The 13,838-nt window shown below is 43.4% G+C and overlaps 1 protein-coding gene across 7 annotated transcripts in view; it reads left to right on the top strand.

Moving 5' to 3' along the window:
- Positions 1-13,838, top strand: part of BEGAIN (brain enriched guanylate kinase associated) — a 363,458-nt gene that overhangs the window by 106,207 nt on the left and 243,413 nt on the right. The window lies entirely within an intron of this gene.

Below are 13,838 nucleotides of genomic sequence, written 5' to 3'. Positions count from 1 at the left end.
GATCAATATTGGGCTTTATCTGCTTCAATGCTTTAATAATGACTTTGTAAATGGTCTAGAAAGAAAGGTGTCCATATTTCCCGATGACACTAAGCTATGTAGGGTTATTAGGGCCCAGAGCATTTATAAATGGATGCCTCTTACATAGAATTCTAAAATAAGTGTTTTCATATTTGCAATTAGCGCTTGAACTAATAAAAGCAAACACACATATACGCACGCACACATGCGCAAACCAACCACACACATGCACACACACAATAGATTTTGTAATAAGCTCTTAAATTATACTTACCCACTTTTAAAACCTCAGGGAGGGTAGGTCAGGTGACCAGTGCAGGGGGGGAGTGGTGATGACATTGCAACACCATGGCCCCGCCCTCTGTCATGAAATGCTGAACTCCACATGCACAGTGGGGGGCGAGGTTTGATTATGCAAATAGCGTCATTAAACCCCGCCTCCACCAAGACCCTTGAGCATGTCTACTCTTCCAGAAGTCCAACTCCTCGAAATTCGGGAACCTCCCGGAAGTTCCGGGAGAGTGAACAAGTATTTATAAATACACAGAAATATTTATTAGATGTATTTTATTTTATACTATTCGATATTTTTTCATGTAGAACCCAGAAATGTGGGGACTTCTGTTCTATCGTTGTTGCTGGATAGCTGACAATACATTTTTGCTCACAGGAAAACGCATGAGATTGTTTTTATGTTTTATTTTGAAATAAAAAACAAAAACCAATAAGCAACTAAATGTTTAGAAAGGTACATCCTGTACACCCGCTCCCAAACTAATGTTCCTTTCTAGCCTGCTACCTAGCAACAGGCAGCTATTATATCATTTGTGGTATTGTAATACATCGTAAAACCAGTAAATAAACACAAACATATAATGTAGTGTGATAGGTATTTCTAGGTTAATTCTGGGGAAACAAATAACTATTCTCTGCAATGTTAAAGGGATATTGTTCCCTTTACAAAGAGCAATGTGAGGATATTTACCAGCACACAATGTGCACACCAGGGGTATTGTAGTATTTGGGAGTGATACTACACTAAGATATTACTTGTATTCACCGATAACAACTGCATTTCATTGGTGTATATATTATTTCTTGTCATTACAAACAGAGCATAAATCCTCATTGTAACAACTAATATACTGTCCCCAACCACCAATTCTTATGACCACAACCGTACTGCTCACTACACTGTCCCCAACCACTCACTCTGATGTCCCCAACTGTGCTGCTAACTCTGATGTCCCCAACTGTACTGCTTACTCTGATGTCCCCAACCGTACTGCTTACTCTGATGTCCCCAACCACTCACTCTGATGTCCCCAACCGTACTGCTTACTCTGATGTCCCCAACCGTACTGCTTACTCTGATGTCCCCAACCACTCACTCTGATGTCCCCAACTGGACTGCTAACTCTGATGTCCCCAACCGTACTGCTAACTCTGATGTCCCCAACTGTACTATTAACTCTGATGTCCCCAACCGTACTGCTCACTACACTGTCCCCAACCACTCACTCTGATGTCCCCAACTGTACTACTCACTACACTGTCCCCAACCACTCACTCTGATGTCCCCAATCGTACTGCTCACTCTGATGTCCCCAACCGTACTGCTCACTCTGATGTCCCCAACCGTACTGCTCACTCTGATGTCCCCAACCGTACTGCTTACTCTGATGTCCCCAACCACTCACTCTGATGTCCCCAATCGTACTGCTCACTCTGATGTCCCCAACCGTACTGCTCACTCTGATGTCCCCAATCGTACTGCTCACTCTGATGTCCCCAACCGTACTGCTCACTCTGATGTCCCCAACCGTACTGCTCACTCTGATGTCCCCAACCGTACTGCTCACTCTGATGTCCCCAACCGTACTGCTTACTCTGATGTCCCCAACCGTACTACTCACTACACTGTCCCCAACCACTCACTCTGATGTCCCCAACCGTACTGCTCACTCTGATGTCCCCAACCGTACTGCTTACTCTGATGTCCCCAACCGTACTGCTCACTACACTGTCCCCAACCACTCACTCTGATGTCCCCAACCGTACTGCTCACTCTGATGTCCCCAACCGTACTGCTTACTCTGATGTCCCCAACCGTACTACTCACTACACTGTCCCCAACCACTCACTCTGATGTCCCCAACCGTACTGCTCACTCTGATGTCCCCAACCGTACTGCTTACTCTGATGTCCCCAACCGTACTACTCACTACACTGTCCCCAACCACTCACTCTGATGTCCCCAACCGTACTGCTCACTCTGATGTCCCCAACCGTACTGCTTAATCTGATGTCCCCAACTGTACTGCTTACTCTGATGTCCACAACCGTACTACTCACTACACTGTCCCCAACCACTCACTCTGATGTCCCCAACTGTCCTGCTCACTACACTGTCCCCAACCACTCACTCTGATGTCCCCAACTGTACTGCTCACTACACTGTCCCCAACCACTCACTCTGATGTCCCCAACTGTCCTGCTCACTACACTGTCCCCAACCACTCACTCTGATGTCCCCAACTGTACTGCTCACTACACTGTCCCCAACCACTCACTCTGATGTCCCCAACCGTACTGCTCACTACACTGTCCCCAACCACCAATTCTTATGACCCCAACCGTACTGCTCACTACACTGTCCCCAACCACCAATTCTTATGTCCCCAACCGTACTGCTTACTCTGATGTCCACAACCGTACTGCTTACTCTGATGTCCCCAACTGTACTACTCACTACACTGTCCACAACCACTCACTCTGATGTCCCCAACTGTCCTGCTCACTACACTGTCCCCAACCACTCACTCTGATGTCCCCAACTGTACTACTCACTACACTGTCCACAACCACTCACTCTGATGTCCCCAACTGTCCTGCTCACTACACTGTCCCCAACCACTCACTCTGATGTCCCCAACCGTACTGCTCACTACACTGTCCCCAACCACCAATTCTTATGACCCCAACCGTACTGCTCACTACACTGTCCCCAACCACTCACTCTGATGTCCCCAACTGTACTGCTCACTACACTGTCCCCAACCACTCACTCTGATGTCCCCAACTGTACTGCTCACTACACTGTCCCCAACCACTCACTCTGATGTCCCCAACTGTACTGCTCACTACACTGTCCCCAACCACTCATTCTGATGTCCCCAACCGTACTGCTAACTCTGATGTCCCCAACCGTACTGCTCACTCTAATGTCCCCAACCATACTGCTAACTCTAATGTCCCCAACCAGACTGCTCTATCTGATGTCCCCAACCGTGCTGCTCACTCTAATGTCCCCAACCGTACTATTAACTCTAATGTCCCCAACCGTACTGCTTACTCTGATGTCCCCAACCGTACTGCTCACTCTAATGTCCCCAACCATACTGCTAACTCTGATGTCCCAAACCGTACTGCTAACTCTGATGTCCCCAACCGTACTGCTCAGTCTAATGTCCCCAACCATACTGCTAACTCTGATGTCCCCAACCGTACTGCTCACTCTAATGTCCACAACCGTACTGCTAACTCTGATGTCCCCAACCATACTGATAACTCTAATGTCCCCAACCATACTGCTCACTCTAATGTCCCCAACCGCACTGCTAACTCTGATGTCCCCAACCGTACTGCTAATTCTAATGTCCCCAACCGTACTGCTCACTCTAATGCCCCCAAACTCTCAATCTAATGTCCCCAACTGTCCTGCTCACTCGAATGATCCCAACCACTCACTCTGATATCCCTAACCGTACAGCTCACGCTGATGTCCCCAAACATACTGCTCACTCTCATGTCCCCAATCACTCACGCTGATGTCCCAACCACACTATTGACACTAATGTCCCTTAACACACAACTGTCTCTTGTTTGAATAGCTAGTTTCTTTCCTTAGTTAGGGACCATGAGTGTTTCATATCACAAAGATAGACCTCCTTTGTCGCAAAATACAGAAGTTGTGCCAACTGGTTAAAGAAAGTTTTGGGATTAGGCTTGCAAGATCATGGGTGGAAAGGAATGAGGGAGCTCAGATTTGCCACAAGATATTACCATCTTGTCCCATGCTGCTGGGGTATCCAATATGCTCCCTAGCGTGTCGGCCCTCACTCATCCTATACCGGCGCATTTTGCACTTTCAGCACTTCTGCAGGGAAGTGAATTTCCAGGGGCTCTTTGACCAATGGAATACAAATATTCAACTCACAAGAGTGACAGGTGTAATGTGAAATGTCCCAATGTCCCCTCACTTGCACCTGTCTATATTAAGTGTTAAACTGGTCTCAGGTTTTATGAGTCCTACTGATACTAATTGTGTGGTGATCAAAGCTAATGGGTAATCAGTCATTGTGTGAGAGTTGTGAATGCTTTAAAGAAAGATTTGTGTGGGTGAGGGTGAGGGTGAGGGTATGAGGGTAAAAATGTGTCCAGATAACACAGGATACAATTTAACATGTTAATACTGGTTATGTAGCAGTTAATGTTATGTCGGGTTTGGAGTTAGGGGTTAATATTATATGTTGTCTGATGTGCGAGGGGTTAATGTTATGTGGACACTGGTGTTGGGAGGTTAATGTTATTGTAGGAACTGGTGCAGGGGAGGGTAATGTTGTATAGGGACTGGTGGGGGGTATTAATGTTACGTGGGGACTATTCATGTAATGTGCGGTTATGTATTTTAAGAGTTATTAATATATTGTATGGAATATTAATACAATGTGGAGTCTCTATATTCAATCTGTATGCTGTGCATTTTATGTTGGGGCTGGTTTGGGAGTAATAGGGAGCTTTAACACTAGCCTTAATGTTAGGCCTATGTTAATTTTAACATTATGTTAATTTGCTTGGTCAGATTGCCTTGTTATAAGAAGGCAGCTTCTCTAACACAGCAGACACCGAGATTTATGCGGATCACAGTTTGGGTACCACTGGGACCCTAGCTAATAACTTCCCGACATGCGTACGAAAAAAAATAAAAAAATCATCTTTGCTACAACACGCTCTGCAAATCTTAATCCATGGGCGAGCGACTGCTAAAGCCTCAGTAAGCATGTGGAAATCATTTGCAAAACTCTAATTACAAGAGGTTCGCTAGTTCGGGTGTTCGTCATCATCATCATCCTCCAATACAAACACCTGCCTCCGAACACCTGCAAAAGGAACCAGTTTTCTCAGGCGTATCTGTGATCACGTCTCAATCTGAACACAATTGCTCGAATATTCCCTCACTGAACAACGCGTACGTTAGAAATCAATTCCCCCGTCACGCCGTTTCGGGAGTAAGTAGACTCAAGTGGCAAAAAGTTGCAGGTCTGAATAGCCGTACTTGCAGACATTCACTTTCTTAGAATGCGTAGTGCGAATAAACACAAACGGGCGAACGCCTCACTTTCAGTCTCGCACAAAGTCCACGAAAGCAACTGTGAGTTGTTATAAGGACGTTGGCAGAAATTTTGCAATTTCAGTCATAAGATTATCACACCGGCAAATTCTGCAAAGTATGTCCGCTGAATTTGGCCGGGATTCAGATGGAGGTGCGTATGGGTACGTTTTTACTGGAGTTACACAGGAATCTGACATTGAACTCTTTGCTGAGGTTCCTATGCAGTTGGCACAGCTGACTGTTCACTGTTACAAAACCCAACATCTGGTTTACTGATAAGACCACCACATTTGTAGACGTACAGTAAACCAGCTGAGTCACACAGTGAATGAGTCACTGCAGTAACCATGAACTGACCTGAGAGGTCCCAATTAGGGGCCTGTGCATTTTTTTAATAGCTCAAACCTGATCTTTACCAGTAACTCTCTTTTGCGGGAATAAAATGACGTGAGAATACTTTGGCAAGTGCATTACAGAACACAGACAGGGCTGTCTGTAAGAATTATGGCCCCACTGATATTTCTTGATCGGGGGAGGACTTTGACAAATGTAATATCTCAACATCTAATTAATCAAATGAAGTTTCGAACAATAATTCGATTATATTTTGGAGTGGGTAACGCAAACGACTAGGGGGCAGGAAGATAGCCCCCTTTATGAATAGTTTCTGGCACATTCTATAGGTTTGGATGCTAGATCTGCCCCAATTAGCACTACTTCCAGCAAGGCGCGGAATCTAACGGGCAGAAGGTATTCACCGGGGACCGCCGCAAGGTGGTTTGGTCTTAGCTGCGTCTGCACCGCAGGTCGCGGTCCTTACTGGGAGTATCAGGCGAGATCTATAAGGGAATACAGAGAGGTGAGTTCGTTTAAACTCAGCAAGCTTACTACTAGATGGGTGGTGTAGTACACGATGAAGCGTCAGCTCTGCGGACAGCAGGTTACCACTGGAATAGAGGCGTAGTTCACAAAGAAGTGTCAGCTTTGTGGACAACAGGTTACTGCAGGAATGATGAAGAGTCAGCTCAGCGGACAACAGATTACAGGACGGAGTGCAGCGGTCAGCGGGGAGCAGGTAAGTGCGTCGAGCTTCGGTTATAGAAGCCGAAAGCCCAGCTTGTGACAGTTTCTACATTATGTAAGTTCTTGCAGTAATAGCCACAGGCCCCCTGAGATCACGCTCTACCCGACATCTGACCTCATTCCTCCGTCCCCCTCTGCGGGCGGCCTTGATGGGGTGATATATACACTGATCAGCACAATATTATAACCACTGGCAAGTGAAGTGAATAACATTGATTATCTTATTACAATGGCTCCTGTCAAGGGGTGGGATATGTTAGGCAGCAAGTGAACAATCAGTTCTTGAAGTTGATGTGTTGGAAGCAGGAAAAATGGACAAGCGTAAGGATCTGAGCGACTTTGACAAGAGCCAAATTGTGATGGCTAGATGACTGGGTTAGAGCATCTCCAAAACAGCAGGTCTTGTGGGGTGTTCCCGGTATGCAGTGGTTAGTACCTATCAAAAGTGGTCCAAGGATGGACAACCGGTGGACCGGCGACAGTGTCATGGGCGTCCAAGGCTCATTGATGCGCGTCGGGAGCGTAGGCTAGTCCCTCTGGTCCAATCCCACAGAAGAGCTACTGTTGCACAAACTGCTGAAAAAGTTAATGATGCCGATGATGGAAACACACAGTGCATCGCAGCTTGCTGTATATGGGACAGCATAATCATAGACCGGTCAGAGGGCCCATGCTGATCCCTGTCCACTGCCGAAAGCTCTTACAATGGGTAAGTGAGCATCAGAACTGGGCCATGGAGCGATAGAAGAAGGCGGCCTGGTCTGATGAATAACGTTTTCTTTTACATTATTTGGACGGCCAGGTGCGTGTCGTAATTTATCCGGAGAACAGATGGTACCAGGATGCACTATGGGAAGAAGCCGGTGCAGGCAGTGTGATGCTCAGGGCAATGTTCTGCTGGATTCCTTGGGTCCTGGCATTCATGTGAATGGCACTTTGAGACGCACCATCTACCTAAACATTTTTGCAGACCAAGTACACCCCTTCATGGCAACGGTATTCCCTGATGGCAGTGGCCTCTTTCAGCAGGATAATGCACCCTGCCACACTGCACAAATTGTTCAGGAATAGTTTGAGGAACATAACAGAATTCAAAGTGTTCCCCAGATCTCAATCCGATCGACCATCTGTGGGATGTGCTGGAAAAGCAAGTACGAGCCACGGAGGCCCCACCTCGCAACTTACAGGACTTAAAGGGTCTGCTGCCAATGTCTTGGTGGCAGATACCACAGGACACCTTCAGAGGTCTTGTGGAGTCCATGCATCGATGGGTCAGAGCTGCTTTGGCAGCACTTGGGGGACCTACATAGTATTAGGCATGTGGTTTTAGTGTTGTTGCTGATTGTGTATATCAATGATCAGCTGTTGGACATTCTTTTATTTTTTGTTTTTGCATGATGATGAGGCTGCGGTTTTTGGGAAAGAAAAGGCAGCAACCGTTAGAGGGAGCTAGAAACATTTCAGGTACAGTTAACTTATATTAGAACATAGGTAATAAAGCAGTTTATTATGTGGCTAGACAGACACATATTAATGGGTACATTACATCTTCCATGTTCCCGATGATTTTGTACCTTCTAACAAATAGATCAGTAAAAATAACACACCATTAGTGCAGTTATTATCCTTATTCTTCTTCTTATTACTATTATTATTATAATTACTGTTATTTAAATCATTAAACAAAGCTTCTAACAGCTTCTAACCCAATAGAGCGCATTTAAAATTGCATCTAGTGATAACATCACAGCAACCAATCAGCAATTAGCTCTGTCTGTCTAGTACATCTTAGACAATGAAATTTGTGCATAAACAGTTACTGTATCCGTTGCCCATTATTCCCAACACATAAACTGTTGTAATAATCATTAAGGTTCACGATCGGATTCTGATTTATGTTGAAATACTGCCACCAAGTGGACATTTATGCAACCAACATTTATTTAGCATTTCCATTTGTCGTTTCATAGTTTGAAACACAGGACAATACTGGAATTAGAGTGAGGATACTACTATTACGCCTGCCAAGACTCCCAACTGGAAAATTGGGAACAGTTAGGCCACACCCCCAATAATGGTGCTAAAAATCAGGACTGGTTTGCAAAAATCAGCACTATAGGTAGGTATGCTATTATAAAGACAGTGTCATATTATGTAAAGTATGTTGTAAAATTGATACCACCAACTTTAATACTCTTGGCGGGAGCTTGGAGCACTGTCGTCATGTTTTGTTAACAGAAGTGGATTACAATGCACTTAATTTATTCTAAGTATCCCTCTACAATTATTAAATTCAGGGCTATCGCCAGCTTTGGACCTACCCCCTGTGTATAGCAATTACCCCACACCCCTCTCCTCCATATTATCAAGCTGAATCTGAAAAAATCAGTACAGGTGGGGTGTCCCGAATTGGTCCCATGGGATGGAGAGTTGTACTTTTGCATGACATGTGATCACATTGGTCCTGATTACCCAACTTCAAACCCTGTTCATACTTAATCCAGGGTCTTACCTTGATGCCTCCCGATGGGTGAATTAGTAGATTGCTGGAATTGATTTTAACATTCTAAACCACCTAATACTAGATTGAAGATTTGGGTGCAATTATTTAAAGGGAAACTCTATTGAAACTTTAACATCCGTAAAGACCGTCTTATAAACAACACCACACGGACCCATTCTTACAGGTATCATGGACATCAATGTGGATCAGCTTCTTTTTTTTTTTTTAAATTGCCGTCTGAACAAACATTCAATTATTTTTTTTTGTACTTTGTTTTAGGCAGTAATCATGCTGAAGGGCACAGCTTGACACACCATGCCATCGCCTACCATTGTGGCATGGAAGACGATAATGGAAAAAATAAATATATTAAGGGAAGATTTATAATCTTGTTTCCTGCAGGTTCATAAATGTATATTTTTTTGCGTGGCTACGGTGTAAACGGAGACTTTTGTTTATTGCTACAAAACTGGAAATCACGTGCTCCCCAAATGGAAAAATAACTGTTCCTCAACTCTGTAACGTTACTCTTGCAACATCCTTTATCGTCATTACACAGAGTAATGACCTTGTTTCAACATCTACACAAAGGTGGGAGTAGAAGCATATGTTCTGTGTTTATTGGTTTAAGCATATAGACTGGGAGCTGTATAGCAAGCTTAGGATCCGTGGCCAAAAAATAGTTAAGATGTGTTAAAGTACAGCGTAAAATCTACAGCCTCACCAGCGCCATCTTAACAACATTATGGGCCCCCGGGCAAAGCAGTGCACCGGGGCCCCCAGATATAGATATATAGATGTATACAGATACAGATACAGATACAGATATAGATATATAGAGATAGATAGATGTACTTGCTCAGTGACCCTTGAAGGGTTTTTTTGCAGGTTTTTTTCTTTTGCAGGATTATTTATTCTCATTAAGAGCCCTACCTATGGGGCCCCCTTGCCTGTGGGGCCCCCGGGCAGCTGCCCATCGTGCCCAATGGAAAAGATGGCCCTGGGCCTCACTAATTCCTGAGCAGATCTATTTGCTGAGATAAACATTATTATGCCCCCTTGCCCCCCATCCTAGCCTGCCCCGCTGGTGAATAGATCATCCAATCCCAGAGTAACCCACTACATACAGGTACAGCTGTTATCCCAAGATACCAAAGAATAAATCACCTTAGCGATAATGACAACAATGTTCCTGTAGACGATTTATCGTATATTAAGACCTAAGTACATCAATATAATATGGTGATGGGTATGACCACTAAGAGCACATGGTTTTAATAGTCTGAAGGTCTGTCGGAATAAAAGGGCAGCACGGTGGCTCAATGGTTAGCACTTCTGCCTCACAGCACTGGGGTCATGAGTTCAATTCCAGACCATGGCCTTATCTGTGTGGAGTTTGTATGTTCTCCTCCGTGTTTGCGTGGGTTTCCTCCGGGTGCTCTGGTTTCCTCCCATACTCCAAAAACATACTGGTAGGTTAATTGGCTGCTAACAAAAATTGACCCTAGTCTGTGTGTGTGTGTGTGTGTGTGTGTTAGGGAATTTAGACTGTAAGCCCCAATGGGGCAGGGACTGATGTGAGTGAGTTCTCTGTACAGCGCTGCGGAATTAGTGGCGCTATATAAATAAATGATGATGATTTATTAAAATATTAACCTGGCGAATCCGCCATATTGGGTTTGGTAGATTGCAGCTGCTATCTATGTTTACTGACGACCTCAAGCCGTCCGCCCCTGTATAGCCTTTTATTGTGCGTGCTCACGAATGCCCCCAGCTTGGTCACAAACAAGGAAGCAGACACGATGAGGATCGTTTAAAAATCTGAATATACCAAAAATGGAGAAAAACTGACTTAAAAAGTTGCTGTAACTGTATATCATGTTCTGTAAATAAAAAATTACACAATTTTAAAGTATTTTATGTTATGATAAGGAGGCAAAATTGACCTTGTGTACATGACCGTACAGTTTAAACAAAAATGAAATATGCCAAAATAGTCTTTTTTTTGGAAATTCCGAACGTATCTTGAGACAAGTTCCGCGCACTTTTTAAAAACACAACTTACATGCAGGTTACGTTCGGACATGAATCAGTCCAAAAATGTATATTGTATAAAAACAATCAAATAGAAATTCGACTTTTATAAGTTTAGAGAAAAAAGTTTCAAACGGCTTTTAGTTTGTAGGTCATCCCCATTATGGTCTTAGAATGTTAAATACAAAAGAAGGAAAATGTTCTGTTTCTAAAACGACCCTCAATGACATGAAATTCTGTCCAGAACCACACAAAAGACCTGGTATATTTACGTGTTAGGAGTCAGGAACGCGGCATTGTGGGTTTTGACTTTTCAAAACTTCTTAATAAATTTAATGGCTTCATATTGCTCAAACCACGGAGCAAACACAATTATAGTAGAAATAATGCGTCAGAGGACTCAGAAAATATTCATCATCACCAACACGTTTTATTCTCTCTGGCGTCAATGCACAGAATGGGGCTATGAATCACGGTTCATTCTGCAATACAAGTCTGGAGGGCTCAATTTTAAATATTTAAAGCTGACTCATTCGTAAGTCTGCTTCTTTTGTTAATAAAAAGTTAATATTGAAGCACAAGGAATGACAGGACGAAATGTCATGCTATCTGAATGCTGAACAAATAGCAAACATGATAGAGTATGTCACAAATTTGCAAAAACATTTGCCACCTAGTGACATTGTGTTGAAAGAGGACAAAAAGTGAAATGGCAAAGCATTGCAAGCCAGTTATGCTTGCTGTAAGATGCCACTCTGTGCGTTTCCATCAATCTACACAGGGAGTTTCTGTTAAACAGGAAATTGCAAGCCGACCTCTCAGAAACGGAACTGCCTGAGAATAATGCAAGATAAGAAAACCCCACATTCCAAAACAATTATTGAATGTAACTGTTCTGTATATTAAAGGGGTTCTTCACCTAATTTGATAATTATTTACGACCCATAACCCCATCATTTGTTATTTATAATTATCCTGGAGATGATTATAGCGCTGAATGATCTGAACCTGCTAATGGATCAGTCCGCCCTAGTCTAATATGCTTGTAGAGCCCCCTCGTCTTAGATTCCAGGCTTTTTAAAATACAGCTTACTGTCTCATCCATTATCATTGGAATTCATCAAGATAAAAACCTTACTACATTTTTCTTTCAGGTTTTTAACTTTGGAGAACAACTATTCTCTTATATTTCGAAGACAATTTCAATTAATACCTCTCCTTGTCACAATCTTGCAACTCCAAAAATGTTGTGCCCCTCACATGCAATGTGCTTCAGCCTAGTTAGCCTGTTGGATAATCCGGGCCTACACTTTGGGTCTCAGCTAAGAAAGGTTGAGCATATTGCAATCTGTTATTTGGTATGGTGTCTCGGGGAGGGAAGAGAGCTGCATAGAAACAGAGTCGTACAGACCCATTGAATGTCCCAGTAGAGGGCGTAGAATGCCTATGTGTGAGCACTTGATCATGGAATTGTCGTCTGTAAAGATAGCAAATTAAAAATTAGAATAACAGGTTATTAACAGGCGGTAGCCAGAGAAAGCAATTGTTTAGAGTGGACAATTAATGTGCAAGGTAGATCTTGCTAATGTGATTCACAATCGCCTTATGGACCCTCCATTATTTTGCGGCTTAATCATTTTATTATTTTCCCTTTGCATTTGTCTGATATAAATATCCAATGCCAATTCTGAACTGCTTTGCAGTGCGATGTCCTTCAATGGCGCGACGCCATCATTTAATCGTCTCCATAGAGTTTACTGAGATGTCACTTATCAGTCACTCACGCTGGAGATCTTGGGGCAGGAAATGTTAATTGCACAAAATTTCATAATGTCGTCTGGTGTTTTTTTAAGCAATTTATTCCATGAAATTTAATTGCAAATACTGAAAATCACCTATACTGCGTAAGTCTTAGGGGAATAAAAGTAACTTGTAAACGGAAAAAAATGACCTGGTTGTGAATTGGTAAACCTGCGTAGATCAGCCGCCAAGTGGTACTTTGGATCACTGGCATGGCATGTATATGTCTGCTAGTAAATATGAAAATGCAGTTACAGTATTGCTGGATTTGAATGCCAAACTTTGCCTGTTCTCTGCTCAGTATAAGAAGAGAGTGTGCGGATGAGATGATGATGTGGGGTTATTGTACATAATCACTCTTTAAAGGTCATTTTTGGGACCCATGGAAAATGTGGAATCGGTAAAAATGTCACTACGAAGTCCATCCTACCACCTTAGGATCACCATCTCCATTCATTTCAACTTCCATTTTCTCCTAAAATACGGATCTAGAAACATAGAATTTGACGGCAGATAAGAACCACTTGGCCCATCTAGTCTGCCCATTTTTTAACCTATGGTAACCACAAACCTTATTTGATTCTTTATTCTTTGTAAGGATATCCTTATGTCTATCCCAAGCATGTTTAAATTGCTCTACTGTGTTAGCCTCTACCACCTCTGACGGGAGCTATTCCACTTATCCACTACCCCTTCTGTGAAGTAGTGTTTCCTCACATTTCCTCTGAACCTACCCCCCCCCCCCAGTGTCAGTACATGTCCTCATGTTCTAATACTTCTCTTCCCCCCAGTGTCAGTGCATGTCCTCGTGTTCTAATACTTCTCTTCCCCCCAGTGTCAGTACATGTCCTCGTGTTCTAATACTTCTCTTCCCCCCAGTGTCAGTACATGTCCTCGTGTTCTAATACTTCTCTTCCCCCCAGTGTCAGTACATGTCCTTGTGTTCTAATACTTCTCTTCCCCCCAGTGTCAGTACATGTCCTCGTGTTCTAATACTTCTCT

Source organism: Mixophyes fleayi, chromosome 12 (genome assembly GCF_038048845.1).
Source record: "Mixophyes fleayi isolate aMixFle1 chromosome 12, aMixFle1.hap1, whole genome shotgun sequence".
In the NCBI taxonomy this organism is placed as follows: Eukaryota; Metazoa; Chordata; class Amphibia; order Anura; family Limnodynastidae; genus Mixophyes; species Mixophyes fleayi.
Note: the sequence above shows the minus strand (reverse complement) of the source record. Positions and strands in the feature narration are given on the sequence as shown.